The 13,991-nt window shown below is 48.5% G+C and overlaps 1 long non-coding RNA gene across 1 annotated transcript; it reads right to left on the reverse strand.

Moving 5' to 3' along the window:
- Window positions 1–461: 461 nt before the first annotated feature.
- Window positions 462–8,129, reverse strand: LOC117093354. The gene is made up of 4 exons (XR_004441110.1): window positions 7,848–8,129; window positions 5,490–5,619; window positions 3,321–3,398; window positions 462–1,239 (listed from the first exon to the last, which is right to left on the reverse strand). It is a non-coding gene; the product is annotated as an uncharacterized LOC117093354 (long non-coding RNA).
- Between the last annotated feature and the right edge of the window lie 5,862 nt (window positions 8,130–13,991).

Below are 13,991 nucleotides of genomic sequence, written 5' to 3' on the forward strand. Positions count from 1 at the left end.
CATGTGCCTGTAATCCCAGCTACTCGGGAGGCTGAGGTAGAAGAATTGCTTAAACCTGAGAGGCGAGGTTGCAGTGAGCCAAATCGCACCACTGCACTCCAGACTGGGTGACAGAGCTAGACTCTGTCTCAAAAAAACAAACAAAAATAAACAAACCATAGCAGCCTTTATTATCATTATTATTATTATATATATATATATTACATAAATTTCCTGTCTGTCTGTCTATCTATCTATCTATCTATCTATCTATCTATCTATCTATCTTTTTGAGCCAGAACCTCGCTCTGTCACCCAGGCTAGAGTGCAGTGGTGTGAACCTAGCTCACTGCAGCCTTGACCTCTCAGACTCAAGCGATCCTGCTGCCTCAGCCTCCCCTGTAGTTGGGACCACAGGAGTGCACCACCATGCTCAGCTACATTTTTAAATTTTATATAGAGACAGGATCGTGCCATGTTGCCCAGGTTGGTCTCAAACTCCTGGGCTCAAGCAATCCTCCTGCCTCCACCTCCCAAAGTGCTGGGATTACAGGTGTGAGCCACTGTGCTGGCATATTATCGTGATTACTCTTAGTCTGAATAAACAGACAGTACGGAGTGGCCACTTGTACATCGTGTACTGAGAAATTTACAACGTGTAAATCAGTAACTACATTCCAGGCATGATAAGAAGCCATGTCACCAGAGTTATGACGGATTCCCTGTGTCACTTAAACCAGTTATCTAATTTCTCTTTTAGTCTTTTATCTGTTACATGGGGTTAATGTTTACTGCTCCCTCCTTAGTAATAGTCTTGTCTGATTTTGATGTTGAAGGAAAGAAAGGTGACATCATGTGCCATCAATTCATTTGGAGATGATATTGCTGATGCTTATTTTCTTGATGAAGCTCAGGGCTGGAGAGAATGATGCATAACCAGAGGTCCCTCTGGCAGGGCCATGGAAGCTGTTTCTTCAGCTCATGACTTGGGCAGATGCCATGTGTCAGTCTCACAAAGCCCCTTTTCCGCCAAACTAAGCATTTTCCCCGTTCCCTTTCAATGCTGCCACAGCTGTGAATGAACTCTGGCCCTCTGTCCATGCCTGGAGGAGAGGTGGCCCCTCCCACCTTGCTCCTTCCTGATAGGAAAGAAAACTGAACCAGGGCGACAGAACCAACAAGCCCTGGTAGGGAGTGCTGAGCACTTCTGACGTCTCAGGGTGCTGTGAGGAATCATGGAGAACTGAGGAGGCCAAAACCCTGTATTTTAAAAAAAAAAAAAAAAGTGTGAATTGGATAAACTGAAGGCTGTTGAGCCTCATGTTGATCATGGGCAAAAATCTGGGGCAGAAAATCAAACAAATGGTTGAGCAGCACACAGGAAGGGTGACCCCAGAGGTCAATGTCCATGACAAAGGGTTGTTGTTGTGTTGCTTCCACTAAATTAGAAAATGGGGTGAACACTTTGTGACAGTGCCATGACTTTTGACAACAATGTGACCGTTTCTCACGAAATTCTTATGGACAGAATAGTGAGAAAAAGGCTGCTAGAGCTCAAAAGTACATCTCAGTGAGAGACGACAGCACTTTCTCAGGGCCACGCAACTAATCAGGGCCAGGGCTGGAATCTGTGCGCAGGCCCTGTGTCCCAGGTGAAGGCTCCTAACACAGCCATGACTCCCAGGCATGGTGAGGTTGAACTGTCACAGCAGATGGGACGGTATCATCCCAAGGCTTTCTCTAGTGGAATGCCAAGCAGTTCTGTCCTTGGCCCTACACTCATTAACATTCTGTCAACAGCTTGGATAAGTCCAAAGATAACTGCTTATCAACTGTGCAAATAACACCAGACTGGGAAGGAAGGCCAACACGCTGGGACTGCAGAGTCAGGTCCAAAATTATCTCAACAGGAAGGAATGATTGGTTGAATCCAACGAGATAAAATTTAACGGGAATACATGTAAGGTCCTGCACTGAGCTCCAAAACTCGACTGCAAAAGTATAGGATGTGGTTGGAAAACATGTCCAATCTCATAATCAAAGAAATGAAAATTAAGGCAACCATGAAATAATCATTTCCCCTTATCAGATTGGTAATGATTAAAAGAATGAAAACTCCCCATGTTGGTGGGTAAGGTGTGGGGAAACAGGTTCTCTTGTAAATTGCTGGTGGGCGTACAAGCAAAAATCATCCATTCTGGAGGGTAATCTGGAAATAGAGAGCACAAACTATAAAATGCGCCATTTGTCTCAGAAGTTTCATTTATAGAAATGTATCCAAAGGCAAGTATGAAGAGATTTACGTAGAAGAATATTCATAAAAGCATCGTTAAGAAAACAAAAAAAAACCCTTTTTTGTTGGGGTAAGGTGTTCAATTTGTGAACAGAAGACTTGGAGGCCTTGTAAGGGTGGCCTAGAGCCCAGGGCCATCGTCACATATTTAATGCCATAAAGAGGAACTGAGTCTGTGCAGCTCCTGAAGGCCAGACCAGGACTTACAAGAGATATATTTGGCCTAGTGTTACAAAGCAGATTCTAACAATTAATTCTGCCCAAAATGAAGATGGGCTGTCTAGTGCATTCCCAATCACTGGCAGATGGCCCTCTGTCAAGGGTGTGGAGGAGGACAGTCAGAGTTTTTTAGCCATTGGGATAAAATGCTTGTCTTGGTTCCTTCCAAGACAAAGAGCAGTCTTTGTTGCATTAAATTATCAAAACGTACAGTCATAAGCTGTGTGTGGTGATGCATGCCTGTAGTCCCAGCTACAGGCTAAGGTGGGGGCATCACTTGAGACCAGGAGTTCGAGGCTGCAGTGAACTATGACTGCTCCTGCGAATAGCCACCGCATCCAGCCTAAGCGACAGACCCTAGCTCTTAAAAAACAAAAGAAAACCAGGCACAGTGGCTCATGCCTGTAATCTCAGCACTTTGGGGGGCCCAGGCAGAAGGACTGCTTGAGCCCAGGAGGCTGAGACCAGCCAGGGCAACATAGTGAGACCACATCTCTACAAGGAATAAAAAAATTAGCTGCGGGTGGTGTGGCATGTCAGTAGTCCCAACGCTAGGGAGGCTGAAGCGGGAGGATCACTTGAGCCCAGGAGGTGGAGGCTGCAGTGAGCTGCAATTGCACCACTGCACTCTAGCCTGGCTGACCGAGCAAGACTCTGTCTCAAAAGAAAAGAAGAAAAGGTAGAATCACCACTCAAGCTGAAAGGAGATAGGAACTCACATCAGGTTCCACTTCTGGACCCTGAATTCCAGGAATGAAATGAGAAACCTTCCCGCTGCCCAACAGTACTCTTACTGAGCGCCTGCAGGAGGCGAACTCCCATTCCTTACCTGTACCCTCAATCTTCTAGGAGTAGCTCTGTGTATCAGCACCCTGACAGTAAACTTAAGGGGGGCTTTCAGTTGAATCTGAAGAAAAGAAATAAAAGATGAGTGCTCCTTCTCTCAGACCATTTCCACTGTACTTGGGCTTCCGGAGGACGACACATGGTCAGTGACTCCCTGCTCCAGCCGCTTCTTTCCTCTTTTGCATGAGTCACATCTAAAACTTTCCAGGACAAGTAGCGATCACATCCGATTCAACTACACTATCTCCAGCGCCACCAAATACAGACTCTTCGGTACTTTTGGATGCTTATCCTGGTTTCTCCTTATCACTTCTTTATTAAGCCCTTTTTGGCCTCTTTTTCATTCAGTCCTCCCATCAACCGTGTCAGGTGGCCATTATGAAAAATATTAACCAGTAACCCTCTACGGAGCCCTGACTATGAGATGCCATGCAGTGTGTCACCATCACAGTAGCTCTGGAGCTAAGGGGGCCTCCCTCCAACCCGTCTGTGGCCACAGTAACCTTTCCATTAGAGCAGTGGTCCCAAACCGCCAGCACACAGACCAGAAGCAGTCCATAGCCTGTTAGGAACTGGGCCTCCCAGCAGGAGGCGAGCATGATCACCTGAGCTCCACCTCCTGTCAGATCAGCAACAGCCTCAGATTCTCACAGGGGCACGAACCCTATTGTGAACTGTGCATACCAGGATCTAAGCTGAACTCTCCTTATGAGAATCTAATGCCTGATGATCTGAGGTGGACCAGCTTCATTCCAAAACCAACCTCCCCGGACCCGGTCCGTGGAAGAATTGTTTTCTATGAAACCGGTCCCTGGTGCCAAAAAGATTGGGGAACGCTGCATTACAGAATTCTTACCACATCACTCCAATCACTCCCAACAACGGTTCTAGGTGGCTCCTCACCCTCAACTCCCAGTGTAACTCCCACCAAGACCCCTTACTCTGAGCTTAGCCACATGGGCCTTCCACAGCCACAGGGTTTCTGCACATTCGTTTCTTTCCCTGAAAGGTTCCTCTTGCTCCACGGCTCCTTTCTATGCATCCTTTGCATTTTAAATAATGTCATGGGCTGAACTGAGTGCCCTACCACTCATACGTTGAAGCCCTAACCCCCAGGACTTCAGAAAGTGACTGTATTTGGCCTTTAACAAAATAATTACGTTCAAATGAGGCCACTGGAGTGGGCCCTAATCCAGTCTGACTGATGTCCTTACAAGTGCTTAGGACACTGGGTTGGACATGGTGCTCACACCTGTAATCCCAGCACTTTGGGAGGCTGAGGTGGGTGGATCACCTGAGGTCAGGAGTTCAAGACCAGCCTGACCAACATGGTGAAACCCCATCTCCACTAAAAATACAAAAATTAGTCGGGTGTGGTGGCATGCACCTGTAATCCCAGCTACTTGGGAGGGAGGCAGGAGAATCACTTGAACCTGGGAGATGGAGGGTGCAGTGAGCCAAGATCCCACCACTGCACTCCAGCCTAGGCAACACAGTGAGACTCCGTCTCCAAAAAAAAAAAAAAAAAAAGGCCAGGCATGGTAGCTCACGCCTGTAATCCCAGCACTTTGGGAGGCCAAGGTAGTGGGAATCACGGGGTAAGGAGTTTGAGACCAGCCTGATCAACATGGTGAAACCCCGTCTCTACTAAAAATACAAAAATTAGGCAGGCATGGTGGCATGCACCTGTAGTCCCAGCTACTTGGGAGGCTGAGCAGAAGAATTGCTTGAACCTGGGAGGCAGAGCTTGCAGTGAGCTGAGATCACGCCACTATACTCCAGCCTGGGCAACAGAGTGAGACTCTGTCTCCAAAAAAAAAAAAAAAAAGAAATTAGGACACTGGAGACCCCAGCAGCAGGGGTGTGCAGGCACACAGAGAGAAGATCATGTATGTGAGGACACAGAGAGAAGGCGGCCACCTGCAAGTCAAGAAGAGAAGCTTCAGGAAAAACCAAACCTGCTGACACCTTCAGCTTGGATTTCTGCCCTCCAGAACCATGAGAAGACAAATGTCTGCTGTTTCAATGCCCCCGTCTGTGGCGTTTTGTTACGGCAGCCTAAGTGGACTTGGACAGTGAAGTTGCCCCCTCAGGGAAGTTCTTTCCCAGCCTGCCTCTTCAGCACGAACTGCTTTTCCTTCATCACACTTACCACAATTCATGAAGAATGTCTTATTTGGGTGAGTGCATGGCTATTGTCTGTAGCCCCTTCCTCAGCATCCAGACTCCAGGGGAGCGAGGGGACATTCAGGTTCTCCATTGCGTCTCCAGGAGCTGGTCATCTAGGGGTGTTCAGTATTGTCAAATGAAAGCCTTAGGTATTATTTTGTCCACAACAGAAATGAGGAAACTGAGGCTCAGGAAGGTTAAATAAATTTCTTAAAGACCACAAAGTATGGCCAGGTGTGGTGGCTCACACCTGCAATCCCAGCACTTTTTTTTTTTTTGAGATGGAGTCTCGCTCTGTTGCCCAGGCTGCAGTGCAGTGGTGTGATCTCAGCTCACTGCCACCTCTGCCTCCCAGGTTCAAGTGATTCTCCTGCCTCAGCCTCCTGAGTAGCTGGGACTACAGGCACCCACCACCATGCTCGGCTAATTTTAGTATTTTTAGTAGAGATGGGGTTTCACCACATTGGCCAGGGTGGTCTCAAACTCCTGACCTCGGGTGATCCACTTGCCTCAGTTTCCCAAAGAATCCCAGCACTTTGAGAGGCCAAAGTGGGTGAACCACCTGAAGTCAGGAGTTCAAGACCAGCCTGGTTAACATAGCAAAACCCCATTTCTACTAAAAATACAAAAATTAGCCAGGTGTGGTGGTGGGTGCCTGTAGTCCCAGGCTACTCTTGGGAGGCTGAGGCAGGAGAATCGCTTGAACCTGGGAGGCAGAGGTTGCAGTGAGCCGAGATGGGGCCACTGCACTCTAGCCTGGGCCACAGAGCGAGACTCTATCTCAAACAAACAAACAAAAAACCCCACAAAGCAGCTAAGTGGTAAAGGGAGCCTGGAACCCAAGCCTCTAAAGCTCCAGCTCCTAACCATGCCTTAACCCTTGGATTCTGCAATGCACCCATTCTCCCCACAGACCTGTACTGAGCATCCATCATGTGCCACACACACTGTCTCAAAATTGGGGATGGAGCAATGATGAAACAAATTCCTCTCTCCACGCAGAGAGGGACATCAAATAAGATAAAGAACGAAATTAAACGGCTTATTAGAAGGTTTATTAAATTAAATGCAATGGAGCAAAAGGAAGGGAATGGGAATGCGGGCTTGGGGGAGGAGTCTGATTTGCAATGTAAAACCAGGAGGTTGGTGAAGGCCTTTCTCAGTGAGGAACATTTGAGCCAAGTCTTGGAGGAGGTAAGGGAGAGCGCCCTGGGGATAAGTGAGGACAAGCTCCCGGCAGAGGTAAAGGCAAGCTCAGGATCCCAGAGGCAGAAGCAAGCCTGGCAAAATGGCCAATGTGGCTGATGTTAAGTGAGCAAGGGAGACAAGAAAAGAAAGGTATAGAATAGAGGCCTGGTCGTGTGTAACATTTCTAGCCATGGTAAAGCTTTGGCTTTTACTCTGGTAGTTTTTGCAGAGGAGCCACATGATACGACTTTTAACAGAATTACTGAGGTTGTTATGTAAATATAGACTGACGGGGTAGGGATAGAAGAGGGACCAGTTAGGCAATTACAATAATCCAGGTGAGAGATGGGGGCTTGGTCTAAGATGGTGTCAGTGGAGACCGGATTCTGGGGGAAGAAGAAAAGCCAATAGGATCTGCTGACAGATTTGACACGGGATGAAGAATTCAAAGTTTACAGCCCGAGAAGCCAGAAGGATTTTTCTAGGCTGGAGCTATACGGATGGGAGTCATCAGCACATAGTCTTTAAAGCCATGAAACCCGATGAAATCATCAAGGGATTAAGTGAAAAGAAAGAGAAGTCCAAGGAGCCAGTGCTGGGGGCACTGCTACATTTAGAGGTCAGGAAAAAGAGGAGAGGCTAGCAAAAGAAACAGAGAAGGTGGGGCTGGGATGGAGGAAAAAAACAAGTGTGTGCACTGCCAAAAGCCAAGTGAAGAAAGTTTTGCGGAGGAGAGGGTGATAAACTGTATCAAAAATTGCTGATAGAGCAGGTAACAGGAGGACTGGAGAGAGACTGACTTTGCCTGGAGGGAGTTCAACAAAGTGGGAGGAGAGAGCTGGACAAAGAATATACAAACTCTTCCAAGGAGTTACGATATTTAGAAAGTGATGGGATGGGAGCTGGAGCCACGACAGGGTTCTCAGGAACGGGGAAATCACATGTTTATATGCTGATGGGAAAGATCCCTTCGAGAAGAAATTAAAGCTCAAAAGGTCAGGTTATCCCGGCGCTAGTCTGGTCCAAACTCTTCTTCCCACCCCTAAGCTACTGAAGTGATACATTTAAGTCTTCCCAGCCCTCCGGCCTTATATGAAATCCCATTAGGGCAGTTTGCATTTTTACTTTAATGGAGACGTGTGATATTTAGTACCTTCGGTCAAGACGCCCCTCAAATCAGTTTTCGGGCTCTGAGTCCCAGCACGGCCTACCGCGCGCTTTCGAAACGTCACCCTTGTCAGCTGACCAGTTCTCCTCCAATCCCGCCTCGGGGGCGGGACTCGGCGCTCGGTCTCTACAGCAACGCCTTAGCCAGAAGGTGCTCAGGGTTTCGGGACCGCGCGTGGCGCTCTCAGATGACGTCACACACTCGCGGCGCTTGCGTGACGTAAGCCCTGCTCAGGAAGAAGACTCCGCAGGTCCGCAGGTATGAAAAGGAGCACGACCTCGCACACTGCGCATGCGCCATCTCGGGTGGCCTCAAGATTGCTGTCGGGAGTTGGGGTTGAGGTCGGCACCGTCTAGCTGCTGTCACTTTAACCTGAACCAGAGAAATCCTCCGCGATGCTGCAGTTTCCGGCTAGCTTTCTCCGAGCCACCTTGCGGGCAGATATCCGAGAATGACAGTTCATTCTCTTCATCTTGCCCATCTCTTATCTCTGCTGGCGAGTTCTTCGTGGCATCCCAGTCTGAAAGTGTTAGTCCAACTCCCAATTTGCTGTTGCCCACAAGCTTCCTCTAGCAGGCCATCTCCCTTCGAAACAGATGCTTCCAAATCGTGTGTCCTGGAAAGATCATTAACCGTGCTCTTTAGCCCTGATGTTTGTAAGGGTAACCAGGCTACGACTGAGGACCTGAGAATTTCGGCTTTGAATCAAGTACTTGAACTTTTACCTGCTAGGACCCGTGACTTTTGTTGACTGCTTGTGACTCTTTCTGTCTTCTTTCACATTTTTAGCCAGGATCCAAACAGCTAGCCTTGCTAAGTAAATTACCTCCAGAAAAACGAAGTATCGGCCGGGCGTGGTGGCTCACACCTTTTACCCAGCACTTTGGGAGGCCGAGTTGGGCGGCTTACTTGAGGCCAGCCTGGCCAACATGGTGAAACCCCGTCTCTACTAAAAATACAAAAATTAGCCTGGCGTGGTGGTGCATGCCTGTAATCCCAGCTGCTGCGGAGGCTGAGGCAGGAGAATCGCTTGAACCCTAGAGGTGGAGGTTGCAGTGAGCCGAATTCCCACCACTAGACTCCTACCTGATTGACAGTGAGACTCCGGCTCAAAAGAAACAAAAACAAACAAACAACAAGCAAAAATAAAGTATCGCTGTTCTAAAACTTGGAATTCCTTTACGTATTCATTTGCTGACATTGATTAAGCACCCATTCTTTTTTTTTTTTTTTTTTTCATGAGATGGAGTCTTGCTCTGTCGTCCAGGCTGGAGTGCAGTGGCGCAATCTTGGCTCACTGCAACCTCTGCCTCCCGGGTTCAAGCAATTCTCCTGCCTCAGCCTCCCAATTAGCTGGGACTACAAGCACCTATTCTTTCCTGGATACTGTGCTGAGCCTGGGGGCTACAGTGAGGATGACATCTGTCTCTGACATCATGGCATATTTAGGTGATTAATTCAAGAAACACTGAAGTCCCAACTGTTTGCTAGGTACAGTTTAGTTTATAAATGCTCATTGAAAGAATGAAGTGTGAACTAAGATCTAACATGAGGCTGGGATTCAGTTTGAATTGAACCTTGGCCCTGCTCGTTAGGCGCTGTATTAGCTGGAGTGACTTCTGAACCCTCCTGCACGTCTATTTCATGATTCATAAAAATGGGCATAATAATGCCTACTTCCTTAAGGTATCATGAGAGTTAAACCTCATGCTATGGTTTGGGGAGCCTTTTGTTTCCACTTCCTTATGATTCTTCCCTTCAGAAACATGAAAAATTAAAAACCCTGTTTTCTCCTTATGCAGGGAACACCACCACTAATAAACTGCCTCCTGACCAGCACATGGCCTTAGCGTTCATCCACAGATGTTCCTCAAATTGTTTTAAAAACAGCTTTTTTAAAAAGCTGTTTGTCTGTGAAGATTAAATGAGTTAATAATGTATGCAAAGCACTTAGCATGGCTACTGGGCACAGTGGCTCACGCCTGTAATTCCAGCACCTTGAGAGGCCGAAGCAGGTGGATCACCTGAGATCGGGAGTTTGAGACCAGCCTGACCAACATGGCAAAACCCTGTCTCTAGTAAAAATACAAAAAAATTAGCTGGGTATGGTGGCCCGTGCCTGTAATCCCAGCTACTTGGGAGGCTGAGGCAGGAGAATCGCTTGAACCTGGGAGGCAGAGGTTGCACTCCAGCCTGGGTGACAGAGCAAGACTCTGTCTCAAAAACAAAAAGCAAAAAACAAACAAAAGCAGCTTTTGTCCAGAGGCTGCTTTTTGTGGGTCTGTATACTGAGGCCAAGTTATATGTAAGCAGAGCCCTCCCACCTCACCTCCAAACAATGTCTAAACCATCATCATCTGAAAGGAAAAGAAATCCCTTTCTTCAAATGCATGGTGACCTGAAGCTAGCCAAGGGCCTGCGAGACTGGGTCGGATCCCCGGTTACTGTCTGAGGAGGGACGCCGTGCTGTAAGGGTTGGGGAGCCAGTGTCTGGCTTCCTTGTCACCACAAGACCTGTGGTTTCCAGCTCTGTCTGCATCCAGGTCCCACTAACCAACGGCAGGAGAGAAAACAGTCGTGCACACAGGCGGACATGCACACGCACACCCGGCGCCCCAGACGTGCACAGCCCTCAGAGGAAGTGGAGCACCAGATGTTCCGGGTTTCCTGTTCGACGCTTCCACAGCTGGTCAAGTCTGTGGTTGTGGTTTGTCTGTCTCGCGCTCATGTGAGAGACAAAAGCTGGGCTGACGGGAAACCTCTTCTCTCGGCCCCCACTCCCCAGCTCTGACTGATCAGGAAACCTGGCAGGTCAGAAATTTCCTGAAACACCCAGAGCTGGATTCTCCCACGAAGAAGCTGAACCCCTGACTCCCATCCCCGAGGAGCAGCCCCTGGGCTGATGATCAGGCCTTCCAGAAACTGGGGCGGTGAAAACCTCTACAAATATCCCATTTAGAAAGATCACCAGCCCTGCCGAACAGAATGAAATGGAGGCCAGGTTGCTATGGTCTCTACTCCAATGCCTGGCATCGAGCCGCTGCTGCAAAACACTCAGCATATGAAGGAATGAATGCGGAACAGAGAACTTCACCTTTAGGGGTTGGGTATAAAAGCCCCAGCAGAGCCCCAAATCCCATAAACAGCTTTGGATTCCAGTAGACAAGCATTTGATGCAGCCAGGCGCTGCCGACTTGCTCTGTGACTTGGAGCAAGTCATTTAGCCTCTCTGGGCCTGGTGTCCTCATCCGCAGAATGAAGACAATAATATTTACTTCACAAAGGTGTGAAGGCCCCGTGAGACACCGCATGTGGATTTCATTGTTTGCCCATCGTAACTGCTCCAGAGAGGCTGGGCTCCCTTTTCTCCTTGCAACACTGCCATTTATTTCAGGAGATACTCTAAAAGGGAAGCAAGACAAAACAAGGAACAACCAAAAACACTGATACCGGGACAACTGCCCGGTGGACAGCAGAGCAAGGGTACTGGTGCTCTTCGCTGGGGGAATGTTGGGAGAAGGGGCTGGAGCCATCCCAGGGTCTCTAGGCTCTGGAAGGGAGCACCCCATGTCCTCCTCTGGGTGTGGAATAGGGTGAGTGTCTTGGGGGTGGAGGGAGAACAGGCAGAGTGCGCTCTCACCCCTTAGCTCTCTAGTGATCTTAATGATGAAGGCTACTGTTCAGTCTACATTTGGACCTGAACAACAGGGACCCCTGCCCAGAGGTTCATCCTTCAGCAGGCTGCACTCTGGCCCCCTCCACTGCAGCCGTCTCTGTAAGATGAAGCATCTGCCGCACAGTGTAGCCATCAGGGCCACTGCCCTGAAATATGACTGACTAGGTTCAAATGTTGACTCTGACACTTAGAAGCTGTGCCACCTTGGGGCAAGTTACTTCACCTCTCTGTGCCTCACTTTCTTCCTTTATAAAATGAGTAAAATAATAACTACACCATTGGTTGTCTATGCAGATTAAATGAGTTAATAATATATGCAAAGCACTTAGCATGGCTACTGGCACAAGGGTCAGTAAATGTTAACTGTTCCACACATGAATGTGTTTGATTCTTACAATGCCCCCATAGGTAGGTTCCGTTATTAGCTGTGTTTTACACATGAGAAAACTTAGGCACAGGAGGTAGAGTAACATTTGCAAGGTCACACCGATAAGTAGCAAGGCTGAGGCTTTTTTTTTTTTTTTTTTGGAAGCATCTGTCACCAGGCTGGAGTGCAGTGGCACAATCTCGGCTCACTGCAACCTCTGCCTCCCAGGCTCAAGCGATTCTCTGGCCTCAGTCTCCCGAGTAGCTGGGACTACAGGCATGCTCCACCATGCCTGGCTAATTTTTGTATTTTTAGTAGAGATGGAGTTTCATCATGTTGGCCAGGCTGGTCTCGAACTCCTGACCTCAGGCGATCCACCTGCCTTGGCCTCCCAAAGTACTGGGATTACAGGCATGAGCCACTACACCTGGCCTCCAGTTCTTTCTGACTCTGGTGTGTGTGGCTACCTCCCCCAGTTGCATTTTTTTTTCTCTCCTGGGAGTCCTTCACCTTCACTCCCACTGCCACTCTCACCCCCCCTCCCCACCCCATACTATCCCCACCCCATACTGCCCCCACCCCATTGATGCTCAGCGTCTCCCTGCTGTCCAGGATCTCACCACCTGCAACCTCCAGCTGGATTTGCCTTTCCAGATCAAGGTCTTGACTCTTGACTGATGTTTCTGCGCAAAAGCTGACCTTGCAGTGCGACTTCATAGAAGCCATTGTTCCTGGCTGGGAATCACCCGAGTTCATTCATGAGAAGGTCCCGAGTGATCTAGGACTGTTTGTATTTTAACCCAAAGAAATGAGTCTTTTGGGATAATTTCGGGCACAAAGAGCAGTCTGGCAGGGGACACATTTTTCATTTGTTGCTTTGGTTAGGGAGGTAATCCTTTGGTTCACCCCTAAAATCCCACCGCTGACCCAGATGGGAGGAGGCAGTGTGGGGCAAGGATTCTCAAACTCAGCATAATTATGGCCTGAGAAACTTAAAAAATGCACATTCCCAGGTCCTGGCTTTCGGTCTCTGAACTACATTTTTTTTTTTTTTTTTGAGACAGAGTCTCATTCTGTTACCCAGGCTGGAGTGCAGTGGCATGATCTCCAGCTCACTGCAACCTCTGCCTCCCAGTTTCAAGCGACTCTTGTGCCTCAGCCTCCTAAGTAGCTGGGGCTACAGGTATGCACTACCACGCCTGGCTGATTTTTGTATTTTTAGTAGAGATGGGGATTTCGTCATGTTGGCCAGGCTGGTGTCGAACTTCTGGCCTCAAGTGATCTGCCTGCCTTGGCCTCCCAAAGTGTTGGAAGTACAGATGTGAGCCACCGTACCTGGCCAGAACTACATTTTGAGAAATACTGGTTTTGGGGCAAGAGACACAGACCTAGGTTCAAGTACTTTAATTAGCTGTGTGACCTTGAATGTGACCCTTCTAAGCTGCAATGCTCTTAGCTTTAAAACGGGAATTAGGCCTATCTCCTCCACCTCATGGGAGATCATCAGCAAATGCGCTTCATGCCTGTTAAATGCCTTGGCATGTGGAAAAGTGCCATTTTTATACTAGTGCCAACCATGTGCTGTAGAGAAATACAAAGGAAGGCACAGGCGTGGGCCCAAGCTCAGAGAGCAGTTCCTTAAGTCTTTGGGGCTGGATGTAAACTCATCAGCACTATTTTGGGTGATGCCTATTGGCCAGAGTGGAAGGAAGTGTTTTCTATCTCATGCATGCTGGTGCCTCCCAGTGAACAACATGGCAAAGTCTGCAGAGCGTGTCAGGAGCTTGAATCAGGTGTGCCAGGCAACAGTGCAGTAATAAACAGTCCCTGGGTCTCAGTGGCTGAGCCCAACGCAAAGCTTACTTCTTGCTCATGTTGTCTGTCCCAGCAGGTCGGCAGGCAGTTGCAGCTCTCTTCCACAGACTCACTCAGGGACCCAGGCTGACAGAAGTTCCATCAGCTGTAGCAGCACCATCTGGAACACATGGCCTCCATGGCTGCGGCAGCTGGGAAACAGACCCTGGAGAAGGGCGCACCAGCTTTTTACTGCTTCAGCCTGGAAATGACACGTATCACTTCTGCTCAA

The sequence above is a fragment of the Trachypithecus francoisi genome, unplaced genomic scaffold (assembly GCF_009764315.1).
Source record: "Trachypithecus francoisi isolate TF-2019V2 unplaced genomic scaffold, Tfra_2.0 Lachesis_group12, whole genome shotgun sequence".
Classification (NCBI taxonomy): domain Eukaryota; kingdom Metazoa; phylum Chordata; class Mammalia; order Primates; family Cercopithecidae; genus Trachypithecus; species Trachypithecus francoisi.